Source organism: Stenella coeruleoalba (assembly GCF_951394435.1).
Source record: "Stenella coeruleoalba genome assembly, chromosome: 13".
Lineage (NCBI taxonomy): Eukaryota > Metazoa > Chordata > Mammalia > Artiodactyla > Delphinidae > Stenella > Stenella coeruleoalba.
In genome coordinates this window covers 50854276-50876294 of record NC_137159.1, presented here as the reverse complement: position 1 = coordinate 50876294, position 22019 = coordinate 50854276, and the positions used below count along the sequence as shown (strand labels likewise).

The window sequence follows — 22019 nt, the reverse complement described above, 5'->3', positions numbered from 1 at the left end:
TCAGGACAATGCTTACTTTGGATGTGGAGAGGCATTTTGATGCAACAAGGCAGCCACATAGATATAGATTATTTTCAAGGAACTAATTTTCATGTTAGATTTTCAGGTGTTTATTACATTATTTAAAATAAACTAATCAAATAAACAAATACATAAGTAATCAGAAGGAAAAATGCATTAAACATAAATTATTGCTGTAAAAATAGGTCTCAAAGAATATTACAGGGGTTTAAAAAAATATAACAGAAGATAAAAGCACATTGGTAGAGAAAGAAATAAAAGAGAAAATAAAAACATCTCAGAAATGAATGCTACATTAGAAACAACCAAAAATAGCGGGAAAATGTGATAAAAGTATGTTAAGACATGAGGAACAAGCTAGAGTGAAAGACATTAAAAGAGTAAAAATATAAAAATTTTATAGATAAGGTGTAAAAAGGAGAATCAACTTCTTGAAAAATAGAGATGTGATAGAAATACTATTTAAAGAAACAATGAAAGAAATGTTTCCTGAAATAAAGACTTTAATCTGCAGATCAAAAAGTTACACCATGTATTTGGAAAAAATGATATAGAAAGGTGAACCCAAGATACATTCTGCAGAAGCCATTCATCTTCAAAGATAAAGAACTAATCATATGAGAATCCAAGCAGAAAAGGCAGGTTACTTCCAAGGAGGAAAGACTTAGGTTGACTTCAGACATCTCCTCAGTGATATTCAAATGCTTGAAGATAATGGTCCAGGTCTACACAGTTTTGAGAGCATGAAAGCATAACTCCAAACTCTATATTCACGTGTGGCGAGCAAAGGTTGCTGGTTATTTCTCCATATTCATTTTCTTCCTTCTTAACACTGAGAACACAGATTTTGAGCTAGACAATTGCCATCAGCTAAAAGACTATATATCCCATAGTCACGTAATTAAGTTTTATCTAGTAAAATACATGCAGAAATGATGTGTGCCACTTCAGAGAAATCTCCTTAAAGGTGGGGGCCTATCCTTCTTGACTCCTTCCTTCATTCTGCTGCCTGAAATCTGAATATGATGGCTGGCACTCAAGCATTCTTAGACCATGAGGACAAGGACTATTCTCTAAGAAATGGTAGAGCAGTAAGCTGGAAAGACTACGGGTTCCTGACGAGTTTATGGTGCTCTGGACTTCTATTATGTGAGAAAGCAATAAACTTCCAACTTGTTAAAATCTCTTATGTGTATGTTTGTTGGAGGACAAACATATTTTTAGTCAGCCATACATAACTCAGAATGATTACAACAGGCAGATGCTCCTCAGATATAAAGAAAAAGGACAGGATGTATCAAGCTTGGAAATAAAATTAGGTGATGAAACTCAGCCAACAAAAATCAAATCAAAATAATATAGGAATAGGGAATATGGAAGCCATAGTAAAAGGATTAATAAATAACTTTTAATTCATTTAAATATAAAACTGAGATTAAATAACTGGGAATTATGGTCACAGAACAGAATGTAAGTAATAACACAACAATCAAGAGTATGGTGGAAGAGTAAATGTGCTAATTTTCTCATCTTGCATCACATGGGATCCATAGATATAGTCTAGAAGAGAATTTTAAAAAAACTTTTACATAATGATTCCAACCTCTTATTGTTTTTCATAACTTCAAAAAAATTTAGGAACTAACAACTTTCATAGTGAAGAAACATTTGTGTAAAATTCAGCAATTCTTACAGTTTCACTTCAATTTCCTTTAACTTCGTTAAATAAAAGTAAAAAGTTATTTTTTGTTTTAAAATAATGTGTAGTGTATGATTCACATTTTTGTTCACCAATTAGTTTCATTTTCACCCTACCTATATTTACCTATCTACCTACTTACTGTCTGTCTGTATCTTAGATGTATATTGAATATCTTAAAATGTCACTTGTTGTAAGTCTAGATGGGAGAATTTCTTTTTTTATTTCTGTATTTTAATAAGGATTATGCATTAATTTGATAAATTATCAACTCTAAAAACCAAGTTTTTTTTTTTTTTAAATAAAGGAATTCTCCCACTTCCTTCTGGAAAAATCTTGTAACTACACACAAATGAAAATGAATACTTACCTCTAATAGAACTTATATTTCAAGCTTTTAATTTTATTATAATTATAATATAAACAGAGGTAGTAATGTACAGCAGTGACTTTGGCATAAAAAATCTATATCCACACCTCTAGTCATATAACTTCCTGAAGGCAATACCTTACAATTGTACTCTAAGTTTTGTCAAAGGGAAATTTTAACTTCACAAGAAAATGTATTTTAAAATAAAGTAGGTAGAGAACGCTTTATCCTCATTTTATAGATGGGCAACAGCATCCAAGGCAACAAACCTAAATAGTGGCAAAGCTGGGATTGGAACTAAAGTGCTCTAATTTCCAGACCAGATGTTCCCAGAAAAAGACAGTTACTGTTATTTTCCCCTTGTTGAATACAACTGGCTTTCACGGCAATAAGATAACCAACACATACTCAACAGAGCCATTTAGTTCAAAGAATTTTTGACTTGCAAGGGACCTTAGAGGTCTTACGTGGGCATTCAGCAGAGGGCCTTGGCAATCCTCCTTTCTACACCCAAGCTAGAGCACAGCTGATGTGCCTCTGGGCTCCCATTTCAGAGATCACCATTTTGTTTTTTTTTAATCTTATCTGATTTACATACTAATGTTTCACATAAGATTCCATTTGAAAAAGAGGCTGGTTTCTACAAATAGGTTTTAAACCACTGATAGCCTAATCTTACAGAAATAGAGAAGTGATTTAATATAATCATTGCAAAGTGAGGAAGTTTCAAGAAGTACCAACCAATTCACAGGAGAATAAGCAATCTTGGACCAAGCTTATTTTGAGACTGCCTGACATCATTCCATTTAGAAGCAGCTGCTTTTCTGAATTCACACTTCTCCTTTTTTCTAAGCCGCTAGTTAACTAACTCAAGTGTACAGACTGTACAAATCTTACGTGGTCAAGAAATTATAGATTTGATGCATGAACAAGAACTGGAGGAAAATTTCAAATATCTTGCCTTGTAATGTTCCATGGTCTAACTTTGAAAATTGTCTAACCAGAAGCAGCTGTCTGCTGTTAAAAATGTGGATCCATTTTAAAGGTAGCAGGAACGTTCTTTATTAGATATAAATATCACTATGCTTCTGAGGTTGATGAAGTCAATTAAATGGAGGATGTAGGTAATGTAATAATTTACATTTATCAAGTGCTTTACAGATTATAATCAGTAAAATAGCATTTGGTACACTAGGAAGAGCACAGGCTTTAGAATGAGACATACCTAGCCTCACTGCTTACTAGATGGGAAACCCCAGTCTAGACTATTTACCCAACTGATGTTTGATTTTATCACCTGTGAAATGGAACTAATATGAGGATTAAGTGTAATGACACATAATGAGTACCTAAGTATTCCTCAAGTAACTTTAATTTCCTTTCCTCCTTTTTCCTGGAATGTTGAATATAAGTGACATTTTTATTAATTGGATCCTATTTTAAATATACAGGAGTATAAGCTGTAATATATGGTAAATTATTTTTTAATGCAGAATAATTTTGCAATCTGAATCATAACCAGTAGTCAGTATATTGCAATGAAAAGAGTACTGGGTCAAAAATCAGAAGACTTTCATTCTTATCTCCATTCTGCCACTTTTAGGTTGAACCCATATGAAATGACCATTTTTACTGGTCACAAATGGTTGAATAAATTTGTGGTGCTGGATAAACAATAATCTCTCTAAGATTATTTCTTCATTAGTGAAGTTTAGATAACTACATTCATTCATTGATTAAATATTTATCATTTGCCTATTATCTGGCAGACATTGTTTTAGCTTCAGCTTATGACGATATAGTGAGGAATATAACAATGTCCCTTTCCTTTTGGTACTCTATTCAATAAGGGAGACATAATAAACAAGAAAATAAGCTTACAAATCATAAATTTTTCAGGTAGTGATAAAATATTCAGTAACTCGTGGATTGCTAAGGCTTGATTCAACTTGAAAATTGTAAAATACCAGGTCATTTTTGTAATAAATTATACTCTTTTCTTACTGAATTAGTTTAATAGAAGATGTATCTGTAGATAAATTTGTGCTTCTTAAAAATAGAAACAAGTACCAAAATTGTAGGAAATCTGAAAGGGAATCTTTAGAAAACCTCAAATAAAAGGATTTAGGAGATTATATTAGGAAATAGGTTTGGCTGCATGTAACAGTAAGAAATGCCAAATAATAGTGGCTTAAAGAATAAGGTTTTTTTTTTCATGAATCAGGAAGTCCAAATCTAGTTGCTCCAAAGCTAGCATGGTACCACAGTGCTTATCGGGTGGCTGCTCTTAGCCATCTTTACCATAGACTTTCTTCCTCACCCTTGTTGCTTCATGGTTGCAAGATGGCAGATGGAAATTCCTCTGCAACACTATACCAATGTGACAGGCAGAAAGAACATAAGGGTCAAAGGGTAAAGCTTAACTGCCAGCTTAGTTTGCCTCCTTATAAAGACTTTTCCCAGAAGCCTCACCTAGCAACTCCCACTTACAGCTCATTAGCAGGAACTGGACTACACTTAAATTTTCAGTTGAGCACTTGGCTACCCTAAACAAAATCAGAATTATGTTAATGAGGAGTGTTCAGATGAATACTGGCTAGAGAACTGGCAACATCTACCAGAGGGATGTACCAAACTTCACTAAGAAATACGATTCTGAACATCTGTGAAACAAACATATACCAAGAAAAATCATTACTAAAAGGAAACTTTGACATGTGTCTTCTTATATATCAAATACTGTTTGACATACAAATAATTTCCAGTTGCCTTCTCCAAGTTCTACCTCCCATGGGTCTGTAAGTAAAAGTAAGTTTTACTTTTTATTATTTACTAAAGTAATGCCTATCTGTAATATTTACCCAAGGGCTTGGTTTGAATAAAGAACTCCATTTATCTTAAATGATTTTCTGTTTTCTTCCTTCCACATAAAATTTAAGAAGACATAAACAAATCCAAGTGATGAACTACTAAATAGCTAAGGGGTTTGAAAAAAAGATCAAGAAAACAAAATCCAAGAGGGTGACAGACATACAAGGATGCAGAGGTCCCTGGGATTATGGGAGGGTTCCACAAGTTGGGTGTCCCTTACCATCTGAATTCTAGCAATCTAAATATGTGTATAAAATCTGGTAAAAATGTTTACCAAAGTTCACTATCCAAATAAAAAATCAGCTAAAATGAACCCATGGGTGTATATCAACTAAAACGTTGTAGGTGAATGCTGAGTGGCTCCTTGAGGCATCCCTCACCCTGCTGTTCAGAGAAGCTCTGGATCAGAAAGTGAGAAGTACAGGTACAGCAAAGATAATGGGATGTCACATTTGAGATTAGGGTACAGAGAGACTGTGACTTCTGTCCTGCTTGCCCACTCTAGCTCTCTCTTGTTTGCTTGCTCCGAGGGAAGCCTGCTGCCATGTTGTGAGCTGCCTGTAGAGAGGTTCATGGGGCAAGGAACTGAGGGAGGCCTCTGACCAACATGAAGTGAGGAACTGAAATCCTCAGGCCAACAACCCACAAGGAACTGAATTCTGCCAACAACCCATGAGTGAGCGTGTTATCAGATGCGTCAGCAGCCCCGCTGGCACCTTGACTGGGGCCTTGTAAGAGACCTTGAGGCTGAGGTGCTCTGCTAACTTGCACCCAGATTCCTGATCTACAGAAACTGTAAGATAGTAAGTGTTTGCTGTTTTAAGCCTCAAATTTGGGGGTAATTTGTTACCTAGCTAAGGATAATTAGTACAGGAATGCAAAAATCTTTACCAGTTTTTAATATTTTGGCATATAAAAGAACATGTCTTGGTCATATGGTATTCTCTTTTATATATATGGAACATCATACTCCTTGGTATTATCAATAAATAAAAAACGTACTGGGGGGACTTACCTGGTAGTGCAGTGGTTAAGAATTCGCCTGCCAATGCAGCAGACACGGGTTCAATCTCTGGTCCGGGAAGATCCCACATGCCGCGGAGCAACTAAGCCTGTGAGCCACAACTACTGAAGCCCAGGCACCCTAGAGCCCGAGCACTGCAACTACTGAGCCCACGTGCTGCAAGTACTGAAGCCTGAGCCCCTAGAGCCTGTGCTTGGCAACAAGAGAAGCCACGGCAATAAGAAACCCGCGCACCGCAACAAAGAGCAGCCCCCGCTCACCGCGACTAGAGAAAGCCGCGCGCAGCAACGAAGACCCAACGCATGGGCTTCCCTGGCGGCGCAGTGGTTAAGAATCCACCTGCCAATGCAAGCAATACGGGTTTAAGCCCTGGTCCGGGAAGATCCCACATGCCGTGGAGCAACTAAGCCCGTGCGCCACAACTACTGATCCTGTGCTCTAGAGCCTGTGAGCCACAACTACTGAGCCCACAAGCCACAACTACTGAAGCTTACGTGCCTAGAGCCCATGCTCCGCAACAAAAGAAGCCACCGCATAAGAAGCCCGCGCACCGCAACGAAGACCCAACACAGCCAAAAAATAAATAAATAAAATAAATTAAAAGAAAACACACCAAAGACCCAATGCAGCCAAAAATAAATAAATGAATGAATAATAAATTTATTTTAAAAAAAACTTACTGGGCAATACAAAGTACGACAAATTAGGGCTCAAGCTAGCCAGAGAGCAAATGTAAATCCCCAACCCAGAATCTGTGTTTACTAAATACCAACAGAACTGAATTGATAGACCAGAGTAGATGACTGAACCTTGAAGATAGAGTTTCCACTTGATCCAATAGGCCAGTGGTTCTCAACCCTTAGCAGGAGTCAGAATCACCTGTGGGGCTTGTTAAGCCACAGATTGTAGGGCCCACCTTCAGAGTTTCTGATTCAGTATGCCTGAGGTTGGAACAAAGAATTTGCATTTCTAAGAAGTTCCCAGGTAATGTTGTTGCTGCTGTTTCAGGGGCCACACTCTGAAAACCACTGCAATAGGCAAGAGTTTCTGTTGTTTCCTGTTGGGAGGCAGTGACATGTGAATAGCCCTCCCAGACAACTCATAATGCATGAGAGAAAGAGCAAGGCTGAAGGGCACCAACTTGGAGCAACTGTGAGGCTCTTGCTGAGATAATAAGGTGCTGGTATTGGGGAGCAAGGAGCTTCACAGCCAAGGGAAATTAGAAAGGAAATATTCAAAGTGCTTGCTGACTTCAGTTCTCCTCCAAATACTGCAGTTTAAACAGTCACTGTAGCTACAGAGGGAGAAAATCATATTGCTGTCATTACTAAAGAAAGTCACACAACCAGGTTCACCTGGCTTCCCATGAGAGACATGAAGTACCATTCAGCATGGCTCCTACAAATCAGGTGCTCTGAACTCTACTTACTGCTATAATTAACTCTACCCATTCTATTTACCTGATAGAACTGTCTTTGGGCTTCCAGATGGCCCTAGCTTCCTCTAGGATCATCAGCTGGAGACCCTGAAAGCCACTCAAACCCTTCAGATTTGTGCCTGATCTGATTTACTCAGTTTCAGAACACAGGGTGCAATTTTCCCTGTTGGCATCCGTTGTCTCTATTTCCAAGTTGAATACGATTCAAACAGCCAAAAGAACACATGGTTGTATTTATTCATGGGCTGTTTTTGAAATGCATTTATTTCATTGATATTCTAGAGACAGTGGCGTTACTAGAGTGTTTTCCAAAACACACACCCCATGGGGGTGCCAGTTTCCAGGTCTGTGGCATCTGTTAGCGGATGTCATAAGCAGTGGTGGTGGGGTGGCAAAGAGGGCCTTCTTTGCATCTGTACCTTGGCATGTGCCCCTAAACACTTAGTTACCTTGCATTTTTCTTATAATTCCCTGCAAAGGGTTCAAGAGTTATAGAGTGATGAGAATAATGTCTAAGTGACAATTTCAGATGCTGTCTTATTTTTGCTCTTTGGGAAATTGTCTACCTTCCAGCAATTTCTAATACCAATGTCTCCAAAACTGGCAGCATCAAACACTGTCCAACGATATCCATATCCATGGTTGATTTACAAGGAAAGGAAAAAGCAAAGCATCTTGAGGGTTGAGAGGGTGGAAATTTATCCCCAAGGAGCTTCCAGTCTAGCAAGTACAGAGATATTTGTGAACAACTGAACAAGCCAGTTGGTATAAATAAAATATCAGGGCCAAAATAAAGCATCTCAAATGGAAAAATCACACATTTTAAATATTTTTAAAAGGCAATGAACATAATTAATTTCCAGTATTATCAGTAGGCGTTTGCAAACAGAAATGAGTAGAGGCCCCTAGACCTGAAAGGTGAGCAAAAACTGAAGGAATTCTTTTCTGCCTCTCCTTTCCATGATTTGTTTATTAAACTTATTTCTTGAGTAAACTTCTTAACAAGCAAGTGCCCTGGATTCCCTCAGTCTCTTCTCTGCCCCACCTCCTTGGCACAGGGCTTGGCGCTAAACTTACATGCACATGTACTATGAGCAAAACATCCACATAGATACATACAGCAATTACAATTGTCTTTGTTTTGTTTTGTTTTGATTTCACCTCTTTTAATAAAACCTCTATTTAAAGGTGCTAACTTTTAAGTTGAACAAAAGAAAATACTTTTTTTTTTAATTGCAGTGATATCTCTTAGACCAAGATAACAGGGAATACTTACTGGTGGAATCACAATACAGTAAAACAGGGTTCCCATCTCACTATGCAGATAGGCTAATATTAATATGTCTCCATTCTAACGGCAAGTTTCAGAGTGAACCTTCTCTGTATTCAGTTTCTCTGAGGCCAACCTTCCCTGTAAGGTTTAAAGGTTACAAAACAACCAGCCCCTTTCAAAAGCATGGATTTCTCTGGTCTTTTAAATTCTTAAACTGTCCAATTTCTCACATTCATCAGACATTCACCTCATGGCAACCCAAACCCACAAGTATACTTACTCCTATCGGGTTGCTGACATCGCTTGGAAGGTCTTTTCAGTTAACCTTTTTCCTGACCACCCCACAATTTCCTCTGGTTTGTTATTTGACAGACCATCCAAATACTTTTTTTAAAAAAATAAATTTATTTATTTATTTTTAGCTGTGTTGGGTCTTCGTTTCTGTGTGAGGGCTTTCTCTAGTTGTGGTGAGCGGGGGCTACTCTTCATTGCGGTGTGCGGGCCTCTCACTATCGCGGCCTCTCTTGTTGCGGAGCACAGGCTCCAGACGCGCAGCCTCAGTAGTTGTGGCTCACGGGCCCAGTTGCTCCGCGGCATGTGGGATCTTCCCAGACCGGGGCTTGAACCCATGTCCCCTGCATTGGCAGGCAGATTCTCAACCCCTGCGCCACCAGGGAAGCCCCAAATACTTTTACCTAAGTCATTTGCTTCCTTTCTACTGAAAGCTTTTTACTGCTGCCACCAGCCCCTTTCTTCCTGAGCAAAGATCATGTTTTCTTCAGTCCAGGCTCTGTGGCACACAGTCTCATTTCATAAATTTGAGTAAAATTCCACTTTTTGAACTGCTTGTTGGGGGACAGGGGCAGGTATTAATTATAAACTCAGTCATAGACCTGTAACAATTAATTGTGAGCACCTAGAGTAACTACATTTAAAACTCATAAAACATTTCAAGGGAAAGGCCTTCTAGGTCCTTCCTATAATTAATTAACAGGTAAACAGCATTCGTTTTAATTAGCATATCAATTTTTTCTGCATGAAAAGAGTTCATTCTCTAACATGTTTTCATTTTTTCCCTCTGAAAACTTTTCTTTCTAGTTAGTTGTTTAATAAATCTTATTCTCATAGATAGCACAAAGGCCGAGTCAAAAGAGCAAGAACTCTAAATTAGTGGTACTAAATCTCAGAGCTGGAGGCATCCTTTGACTTACTGGAGGCAGAGGTTGGTGTGTACATATTTTAGCTCTCCTGAGAAGTACCAAAGGCTTCCCCCATCTCCTTCTCCTAAAGCAAACCTTTTACACTTTACCACTCCCTTCTCTGGGCCCTGGAGTCTAAGACATTACTTAATATTTGCCTGTTTCTACCCTGGAAAATCCCCAATTTAACGCAGGCTACTTCATGCCTAAAATACACTGGTTTCTCTACTCGACCTTGCTGAAGAGTTTCCCAGTGTAAAAACAGCACCAAGAAGTGTTTTTAGATTGCCAGATAAGTGAGACCTGGAAACATTACAATTGGTTCCCAAGCTAATGCTCCTAGTGACCAGGTATGAATTTGGAAGATGGCTGGATAGTCTGAGCTATAACCTGTGTTGACAAACTAGAGCTCTATGGTCTAAACATCCAAGCTAATCACTATACACATACTCTGAACTTGAAAATAATAAAACTATAAATTAATAAAGCCACTTTTGAGCTCAATGACAATAGGGTTGGAATGTGGGCTACATATCAAGAGACATGGATATAACCCTGTCCTCAGCACTAATTATAAGCTATATTACAGATCAATTCAGTGAAATGGTTTTATAGGCTAGTGGAACCTTCTGCTCAAAATCAGGTGGGAGTAGCGCAGATTAATCCCATCTGTTTTTCTATCAGTAAGGTTCTACTCTTTAATTTCTAAACTTTTTGATTTTGATGAATACTCTATTGAAATGCAAATATCTTTTGAAGGGGTCATACCAATCTTTTATCAGAGGACTTATTATAAACAGTTAATATTTTAGCAGAGCTTGGGACAAGTGCAACACAGGCCAGGGAGAGAAGAAAAAGCTGAGGCTAATGAAGGAGGAAGGAGGGCACCAAAACAAATTTTATTACCCTCCAAAACCGCTCTTTGGGGACTACTTTAATTCTCCCCTGCTGACTATCTCTTCATTGAGGCTGGTGGTCTCCCTGAACACAAGGTCAGGCTTCACAATTGGATGATGAACAATGGCAACCTTGATACTTGCTAGCTTTCAATCTAAGTCATGTCCATCTTCCTTCTGTTGGTAAATGAATCCATTTTTCCTTAACTTCCTAAAACTAATCAGCTGTCAAACTGAGACTCTTATCTACACAGAAAGTGCAACACATGACCCTTGTTTGATTTTCTCTTTTCATAAGAATCAATAATATCAAACTATTCCTGCAATGCCAGAAGGCTGAAGATTTGTATTTTGAAAATAACAAACAATAAGGGAGGACCCATCTAAAATTTTCTTGTTGGCAGTCCAAAATATCTAGCCCTGCCACCAATGGAATTAACAGACAAAATGAACCCAAATAACTGAACTGCTGGTAGAGGGGAAGGAGATTATAAATGTGCTTCGTGACCAGTTTCAGAAACAAGGACTGTAGCAACCTCCCCTCTTTTCTTCCTAACAAATTATATTAATAGATAATAACTGGTACCCCTTCTTCCTTACTATTTCAAATAGGTATGTTGGTGGTGGTTAATAACTTAGTTCTTAGGTGACAGATTGTTCCTCAACTAGAAGAATAAACATTACCCAGAGAGAGGTCCAAGGAAGGGGATTTAAACATTTCCCCTTCAGAGAGATACTAAGCATGTTTTCATTTGCAAAAAGGATCATAGCATTTTGTTAGGTGAAAACATGTCCAGATTGTTACTGTTGTTTAGAAATTAAAGCACAGGAAGAAGGGTATGTATAGATGTCGAATGGTCAAAGGGTGAACTCTCACAGCTTTGGTGAGTCACTTTCAGCATCTATTCCAAACGCCTTATAGGAGCCTTCCTCTACTGACGAAGCTGGAGAATTAAAGAGCACATTTCTGATTTCCTGACTCCTGAGTTAAGATAGTTGATTGAATATACACATCTAACTTTGCTTCCCCTTAAAACCCTACAAAATGTACAATAAAGAGATTTATTTTTTTTAAAAAGACATAAAACCTCTGGAGCTGGGAAAACAAGAGGCAAGAACAGTAATATTTTGGAAGCTGGATTGTGGCAGTGAGGAAGCAGAGAAACAAACCAATTTATACTGTAGGATTCTCAAAAGTTTCAAGAACTCACGGTACTGGGTAATACAGGAGCTGGGGTGAACAGGCATCATGCTGAAATAAGGAGGATTGGGTAAAAATGTCTGAGTAGCAGTTAGATCCTTAGAAACCCTTCCCTGTACCACAGTGCTGGGTAAGTGCCCTCCTTTATCCTAGCAGATCCCGGGGGGTTATTACCTTTGGAGGTAAAAGAGAGTGTTAGGACTGGGGAATGCTAGGCTTCTCTGAGGGCTGGATCCTGTACCCACAAATGGTCCACCCAGAGGTCCCAAAGGTAAACCTCTAGCTTGATAAGTCCTACCCATTTGCTCAGAGCTTCCAGTGTTTTCATTCCTCACTTGGTTTTAGTTTTTTCTTTTAAATAGGAATTTTTTGGGGGAGGTATAATTTATACATAGTATTGAAATGCACAGATCTTAAATGTACTTGAGCAGTTTTGGCAAATGCACACATCTGTGTAACTCACACCCCTAACACAATATGGAACATTTCCAACTCCCCAGAAAATGAGTCCCTCACTTTAAATCATGAACAGACGACTAAGGATTACCAGACATCTGAGGAAAAATCCCAAAATGGAAGATAAAGACCAAAGCAAACAAATAGAGAAAAAGGAACTTAGAGGAAAAAGCCCTTTTAGGAAAAAAAAAAACAACTATATTAATATCCTTAGGGAGATGAGAAGAGTCTGCACACTGAATGCTATGAAAAAAATTCAGAGAACAAAAATAGAGCTCTTAGAAATTGAAAGCACGATAACAGTAATAAAAAAAAAAACAACTCAGAAAAACTCAGTAGAAATTTTGGAAGATAAAGTTGGGAAAATTTCCCAGAAAATAGAGCAAAAAGACCAAAAGAAGGAAAATCAGAGAGAAATGATAAAAAAGTGGAACCCAGTCAGGATATCCAACATCTAAATAACCGGGGAAGAAAGTAGCAATGAATAATTCAAGAGAATACCTAGGGTTTTCAGACTGAACGGGCCTACTGGATGCCCAAGAGAATGGATGGAAATTAGACTCATACAGAGGCATGTCATTATGAAATTTCACTGGAAACAAAGAAAAAATACTAGTTAAAAATTTGGCCACATAGCAGGAATCAGAAGAGCTTCAGATTTTTCAACAGCAGCATGTAAAACTAGAAGTCAATGGAGCAAAGCCTTCAAAACTGAAGAAAAAAAGATTCCTAATCTAGAATTCTATATCCAGTCACTTTATCAATCAAGTAGAAAGATAGAATAAAAACATTTTCAGACATCCAAGATCTCAAAAAAATTTACCCTCCACATACCCTTTTGCAGAAAACTGCTGGAAAATATGCTCCATTAAATGAAGGGAATAAAGTAAGAAAGAATACATGGACCACATGAAAAAGGAGATTCACAGTGGGGAGGCAAAGGGAATCTGTCAGATGATGGAGATGATGGACCCCACATGCCTGCACTACACAAAGCACAGAAGATCTTGTTAGAAAATCTGAGGCCAAGGACTGTGGAGAGCCCAGATGCATAGCTGTCCTTGCCTCCAGAGTAACTACACAGGCATAGTGAAGCCCATGTGTGGACAGTAAAGATGAAGAGACAGTAATGAAGGATGTTTCTAACACAATGGTACACTGAAGCCTGGGGTCTCTCTATGTCTTGGTGAAACTCTCCTGACCCCCATAGACTATAATGCAGAAAATAATAAAAATCTGCCCAGGGAAATTCTGCATATTAATTTAAACTTTCAGGGACTTCCCTGGTGGCACAGTAGTTAAGAATCCGCCTGCCAATGCAGGGGACACGGGTTCGATCCCTGGTCCGGGAAGATCCCACATGCCGTGGAGCAGCTAAGGCCATGTGCCACAACTACTGAAGCCCACGCACCCAGAGCCTGTGCTCTGCAACAGAGAAGCCACTGCAATGAGAAGCCCGCGCACCGCAACGAAGAGTAGCCCCCTCTCACCACAACTAGAGAAAGCACGTGCACAGCAACGAAGACCCAACACAGCCAAAAATAAATAAATAAATAAATAAATGTTCATATGTTGGGTGTGGGTGTATATATATATCTATGTGCTTGTATACACATAGACTTTCTCTGGATGGGTTGTGAAGGAAATTTACTTCCCACTATCTACATTTTTGCTCCTTTTTAATTTATCTTTTTACCCTGTGCATGTATTAACCATTCATAAAATGAACTAATGAATAAAACAAAATTTTTTTTAAAAAATTACAAACAACATGTCCATTGACTGAGTAATTCTACACTTAGGAATTTATTCTGTGAATACACCTGTCCACATGTGAAGTTACATAAATACAAGGCCGTTTACTGCAGCATTATTTGTGATAGTAAAGGACTGGATATTGCCTACATGTCCATTGAGAGGGGAATGGTAAGATAAATTACATACACCTGTGTTGTAGAATGTTTTGCATTCATGAAAAAAGAATGTAAAAGCTCATTACGTGTTGATATAGAATAATATCCAGGATAGTCTATTAAATGAAAAGGCAAGGTATAGAAGAAAGTGTATAATTTGTTATAAAAATACAGCAGAAAAATGTCTCTGACACGCACAACTTAAGTCAGATCACCCTGTTATATGTTATCATTATATTCTGTGCTTTGCCTTTGTGATATTTTTTTTGAGCCTTTATTTTATTTTTTTAATGTAAATTTAGTTATTTATTTATCTATGTTTGACTGCGTTGGGTCTTTGTTGCTGCATGCAGGCTTTCTCTAGCCACGGCACGTGGGCTTCTCATTGCAGTGGCTTCTCTTGTTGCGGAGCACGGGCTCTAGGGCGCAGGCTCAGTAGTTGTGGTGCACGGGCTTAGTTGCTCTGCGGCATGTGGGATCTTCCTGGACCAGGGATCAAACCAGTGTCCCCTGCACTGGCAGGCGGATTCTTAACCACTGCACCACCAAGGATGTTCACCTTTGTGATAATTATGACAATAGTAATTAATGATTATTTGTGCTAACAAAAAAATCTCACACTCCTACTCCTTGCAGCTGGTTCTGGGTGTGAAATTGATTGCATCAATTCAGTGCATTAAACAATATTTGGAAAACAGAAAGGGCAGGCACCACCTTCTCATGTTCTGAGCTGTTGCTGCTGACAGTCATGGTCAATCCTAGTGTCCAGAGATTAGCTTCACAAATGTGAAGAGGCAATTGCAGTGGCAGCTTTCTGATCCCTGGGATCACAGTCTCGGTGGTGTGTTCTGTTCTTAAACTCAACACTTCCAGAGGGAGCTCCTGAATCCCCACCTTCCTACTGTGGTATTCCTCTAGCAGGACAGTTCAGTGGTGATGTTCTGGGGGGGTCACTGGAAAGGACCTAGCTTATTCCACTCTTATCAGCCTCCCCAACAATTCTGTAGGCACCCGATTCCCTGTATGAAATGCTCTTGTGGCAGTGGTTTGTTTCCTGCAGCTAAACTTTACTGATATAATTGATAATATGGACTTTTAACGTAGAGAAACTGCAAATCTTATTTTAGAATCATAAAAGTAATTTTACTTTATTTGATCTATCCTATATACTGTGTGCTACCAAAGTAAGTGTTAAAGGGTTTAAAAATTGAGGATCATCTATGAACTTCTCTTTCACGTGTGCTAACAACTACTGGCATGTCAAAACATACACAGCAAACAAGGGGCAGCATGTTTAACTTTGTTTTTAAAGTTTATCCAGAACATAGAATGAGTGAATGAATAGGTATTGGGGATTATTTTCAATAACTAATATTGTTTTTTAACTAATGAAAGTGAACATGCCTGGCAGGTGGGTAGTGGCTTATTCTACTCTCTAAGAAATGCCTGGTGACATCAATTACAAGGTCTGACAGAAACAACTGGGAGATTCCATGTTTCACTCTCCTCAACTCAGCAACCTGAAATGATTCTCAACAGGCTGGGAAACCCATTAAAACATCTCCTGGCACATAACAATAACAGGATCATTACCTTTCAATCATGGTGATACTGTGGGAGATGACAATTCTGGCTTTTGTCTCTTTTTATGTTGTTTGCAATGTGAATTTGACAGTGAGTGAGTAAAAGGGAATGCCACACGAGCAACTATAAATTATAACCTTTGAGTACCACCGAGCACACACTTGGTATAATATGTTTGTTTCTGAGGCAGCATTTTATATTTATTTAACCCAGTGACATTTTTGTGTGTGCTTTTAGAAAAGAAACATTTGGAGGTGGTGGTGGGTAAGAGGGCAAATGACTGAGAAGTCACAGCTCTCTGCAAACACAGACACACAAATTTACAATTATGTGGCAGACAACAAGCAGCAACAAACATCTAATTCTGAGTTTTCAGAGATTTACTCAATATGAATGGGGTTGCCATTGAAGGCAGAATAAGGCAGAATTGCTTTGACTCTCAGGTCTATTAAAAACTGGTTGGAGCCTTCCAGTTCTTGACCATATGTGAATTATCCACTTGGTAGATTATTGTTTCCTTGAAATTTAGCCAGCATAGCCCCAAGTGACCTATTCTGCCTAAGTTATATTTAGGAAACACTAACTTGTTTAAACATAGACTATGCAAAACCTTTACAGGGTGAATATATCCAAGATTATATATATATATATATATATATATATATATATATATATATATATATATATATATATCTGTGTGTGTGTAACATTTTTTAAACAAAAGGAAATATTTTTTGGATCATCAAAAGTTTTGGAATTAATAATTTTTTGAGCTGCCAGGGCCCTTAAAGACTTCTTGTCCAAAAATTTCATTTCATAGCTGAGGAAACAGACGTACTGACTTGCCCAGAATAACAGTTAATTGTGGAATTAAAATGTTTACATCATATCTTCCCTTCCATTAGGCTGCACATAAGTTTTTGGAAATATTTTTAGAATTCTCTGCAATATGGGGGAAATGATCCACACAGAAGCTCCCTAAGAACAGAGCTGGACTCCAGGGGTGATGGGTTAATGAAGTGTGTGGCTGGGGGAAAGGGCCTGCCAGGTGTTCCTTCACTCAGCTTTGTTGCCAGTACAACAACAAGTCTTCATAATCTGTCTTCACGCTCTTATTCTACAGATCGCTCAGATTGGTTATTACTTTTGTGCTATATCTTTCCTGCAAGTAAATCTTGTATAGCTCCCCTCAGTTGCCTTTTGTGAACTATGGAATCTTAGGGAGAAGCTGGACCTACAAGGAGTCTAGAGAGACAATGGCAGGCTAGCAGAGAGAATGCACTGCAGCTCCAGAAGGGGAGAGTAGAGTAAGGTTTGCAGTGTATACTTAATGCTGCTGAGCAGCTGGGTGCCAGGGATTGTGAGAATTCACACCACTAAAGCTGCTCAACAGTGATTGGTGGGGCTCTCCTAGGAGTGAGCAGATGGAGAGAGAGGAATAACTGTCTATGCAGCTGGTGAATGAATTCCAGAAGCTCACCTCAGTACCGCTGGCTGCCTTTCAGACTAAAGACCCACAACTGGGGACTTCAATGTATTTGCAGATGTACTTAGATTTTAAAAGGAAGTCTGCAGCACCTCACATCCAGTAGGATGGCTACTATCCAAAAAAAGAAAAACAGAAAAAGAGAAAGGAAGGAAGAAAGAGAGAGAGAAAGAAAATAACAAGTATGTTGGCGAGGATGTGGAGAACCTATAACCCTTGTGCACAGCTGTGGTAGTATAAAATGACACATCCACACTGAAAACAGTGTGGTAGTTCCCCCAAAATTTTAAAATAAAATTACCATATGACCCAGCAATTCCATTTCTGCGTATATACCCAAAAGAAGTGAAAGCAAGGACTTGAACCTATGTTCATAGCAACATTACTCACAATAGCTAAAATGTGGAAACAATCCAAGTGTCCATAGACAGATGAATTGACAAACAGATGTGGTATATACATACAATGGAATATTATCCAGCCTTAAAAAGGAATTAAATTCTGACGCATGCTATAACATGGATGAACCTTGAGGACATTAGGATAAGTAAAATACACCAGTCATAAAAGGACAAATACTGTGTGATTCCACTTATACGAGGTACCTAGAATACTCAAATCTTTAGAGACAGAAAGTAGAATGGTGATGGCCCAAAGGGCTAGGGTAAAGGGGAAATAGGGAGTTAGTGTTTAATAGGTACAGAGATTCAGTTTTACAATATGAAAACAGTTCTGAAGATGGTTGCACAAAAATGTGAATGTACTTAATGCCACTGAACTGTTAAGATGGTAAGTTTTTGGTTCTATGTATTTTACAACAATTTTTTTAAAAAGGAAGTCTGCAATATTCCTGCGTTGTGAAAATTGAATTTGTAAATAATTTTTTTTAATTAGAAATGAAAATTGCAGCTTATCTGTCATTCATTCTCTTCATTATTCCTCCCTTCTTTCCCTTCTTTTTGATGTCTCCTTCCTTCCTTCCTGGAAACATCTGTAGGCTACTTAACATGTGCTAAACATTGTTTGAGGCCCTGGGGGGCTCAGACAAAAGATACCATGCCCTGATCACAGTGCAGCAGTGGGGAAGTGCCCCAGGTAAACAGACATTATCATTTGACCAACGCTCAGATAGAGACATGCTCAGATTGCCATGGGAGCTCAGAGAAGGGACAGCTAACACATCCTTGGAGATGAAGAGAAAACTTGCTAGAATTTGGAATTCCTAAGTAGCACCTTGAAGGGTAAATAGAAGTAGCCAGCTAAAGAAGGAAAAATCTGATCTATCATGACAATATTAGTGATAGCATATGCTACAGTGAAAAAGTTACAATTCATGTATTATTTATCCAATTGGTGTTTATTAAATACTAGGTGCCAGGCACAGTTCTATGTGCTGGAAATATGGAGGTGAACAAGATTAAAGTCCCTTTAATCACGAAGTCCCTTTGTCACGAAGATTAGGGGAGATAGTCAATGAATATATAGACAAGTAAATACACAGTATATCAGAGTATGGTAAATGTTCTGGAGAACAATAGGGCAGGGGAAAAAGAAAGGGAGGTTTGGGATGACGGAAAGAATGTCACTAATTTTTACATGGTGGCTGGAGAAGCTGTCACTAATAGATTGGCATTTGAGCAGAGGACTAAAAGCAAGGCGGGGAAGGAGCCCTGTGGGAAGATGTGGAGGCCAAGGGCCTTAGCAAGTGCTAAGTTCTTGAGGTGAGAACAGGCCACATGTGTTAGGAGGACAGTGTGGCTGAAGTAGGAGGAGGGAGGGGAAGAGTACTGGGAGAGGAAAGGATGGGGGTTGGGAGGAGGACAGCGTTTCCATTATATAGGGCATTTGAGGCCATGATAAGGATGTTGGCATGTACAGTATGTAAGATGGAATCCATTAGAGGGCTCTGAATAGAGGAATGACATGACCTTACTCAGGTCTTAAAGGGATCATTTTGTCTGCTCTGTTGAGAAGACTGGAAGAGGCAAGGGTGGAAATGGTGTCACCAATTAGAAGACTATGGCAATAATCCAGGAGAAATTGATTGGCTTGGACTGGATAGCAGCAGGTGAAACTGTCATATTCTAGGTATATTTTCTAGATATATATATGTTGAAATGGCCATATTCTAGATATATTCTATTTTAGATAGATTGGATATCAGGTGTGAAAGAAAGCAAAATAGTCATGAGTGACTCCCAAGTTGTTGGCCTGAATAACTAGAAGCATAGAGCCGCTATTTACTAAGGTTGGAAAACTGCTGGAGGAGCAGGTTTGGGGTGGGAGTAGGTGAGGAATCAGACATTTGGTTTTGGACACATCAAGTTCAAGTTTCTTGTAAGACATACGTGGAAATATCAACTAGCTGTTACATATAAAGATCCAGAGTTCAGGGGAGAAATACAGCTAAAGATGTAAACTGGAAGTTCTTGGCTTGTATAGGTTCAAAGCCATGATGCTGGATGACATTCCCCAGGGAGTTAGTGTAGATGTAGAAGATGTCTAATAACTGAGCCATGGGGTACTTAGGGGTATTCCAATAGTCAAAGATCAGGGAAATGAGGCAGAACCAGCAGAGAAGACTGAAAAGAAACAGGCACAGAGATAAAAGGAGAACTGAGATACTCTTCGAAGTCTAGTGAAAAGATTTGTTTTGACGAGGAGGGAGTGAATAATTGTGCCATGCTGATGACAGGTCAAGATTGAAGAGGGCTGAGATTGGACAATTGGACTTAGTAGCATGGAGGTCAGTAGTGACCTTTTCAAGAGCTGCTTTGGTGTAGTGGTGGGGGTGAGTGCTTGGTTGGAGTGCAGCTGAGAGAAAACAGCTTTTAACTACTTGAATTTTCTATGCCTTGATTTCTTTATCTATAAAAAGGGTATGTTAGTACTTTCCATATGGAGTTGTAAAAATTAAAGGAAATAACATATCTGAAGTACGTAGTAAAGGTCTAGCATATATAAATACTTAATAAGTACAGTTGCCCCTTGGTTCCAGGACCCTCTTCAGCTTCCAAACTCCATGAATGTTGAAGTCCCTTATGTAAAATGGTGTAGTATTCACATATAATCTAGGCATATCCTCCCATATACTTTAAGTAATCTCTAGATTACTTATAATACCTAATACAATATAAATGCTATGTAAATCGTTGCCAGCATGCAGCAAATTCAAGTTTTGCTTTTTGGAACTTTCTGGAATTAAAAAAAAATTTTTTGACCTATGGTTGGTTGAATCTGCAGATGCAGAACACGCAGATATGGAGGGGTGACTATATTAGCTATTTTTATTATTCGTATTATTATTTATATTTATTTTATTTTATTTTTAAAAGATTTTTGGATGTGGACTATTTTTTTTTTAAGAATTTATTGAATTTGTTACAATATTGCTTCTGTTTTCTGTTTTGGGTTTTTGGCCACAAGGCATGTGGGATCTTAGTTCCCTGACCAGGGATCGAACCCGCATCCCTGCATTGGAAGGCAAACTCTTAACCACTGGACCACCAGGGAAGTTCCTATATTATTATTTTTAGATTTCAGCTATTCCGGGGGGAAAATAGACATTTACTTATCATCATGTTAAGTTGATCACCTTTTATAAAAAACTTAGATAAGAATTGACATAGTTAACTGACCATTTTTCTCTTTTTTATATTTCTTTTCTTTAAATACAGAGATAAAATGAGGGTATATAGGCAAATTCAAGAAAAGGGTGGGGGAGGAGAGGAATTGCAGAAAGATACAAATAAAGGAGAGAGAAACACCTGAATGTTATTGGTGGGTATTTTTGTTTTAGTTTGTTTTTTAAGATGAGAGAAATAACTATGGATGGTCGAGTAAATGATCCAGTCGAGAGGGAAAAATTAATGATACAAGAAGGGGACGTGATGTCTTTCAGAGGAAAAGAGGAATGGGATCTGGCACCCAAGTACAGAACTTGGCCTTAGGAATGTAGTCAATTGATCCATAACCAAAGGAGAGGCAGGGTCTACAGGTATAGATGAAGGTGACTGAACAGATGTAGACGCTATATGGAATTTTTCTTCTTATGGCTTCTTTCTGCTTTTCTAGTAAGACATGAAGCAAGATCCTCATCTGAGAGTGAGGAGGGGCAAAGGTATTGGAGGTTTGAGAAGAAATGTGAAACGTAAGATAGTCATCTAAAAGATGAAGAAAATGTATATAATAAGGAAGGGTTAAGAGGGGCTAACTGGAAGTACTGAGGGCCTAATTAAGGTTGATGGTGAAAAATTTAAAGTGAAACCAGTCAGCATATTTCCCTGTTGTGTTTATGTGTGGATGGTGGTTCAGAGAAGGTGGGAAGTTGACATTATCAGGGTTAGGGTTTTGTCAGGTGAATCCAATGGAAGGAGAGAGGAGTAAGAGACTAGATGGATATGCAAAGGGTGATTGTAGGGCGGAACTATGTAACAAGGGTGGGAGAGCAGGGAAGTGAGGCCATGAGGAGGTGAGGGATCAGGAAATGGTGGTAGAATCCTGACAGAGTACTAGAGCGAGGGCATGGGGAAGTTGGCAAGTGGGCTCAGAGAGTAGGTTTCTTGAAATAGAGATGATAGAGAGGTTG

The 22019-nt window shown here is 38.6% G+C and overlaps 1 long non-coding RNA gene across 1 annotated transcript in view; it reads right to left on the bottom strand.

Annotated features, from left to right (window-relative positions):
- LOC307196280 overlaps positions 1 to 22019 on the bottom strand; it is a 156615-nt gene that overhangs the window by 63631 nt on the left and 70965 nt on the right. The window lies entirely within an intron of this gene.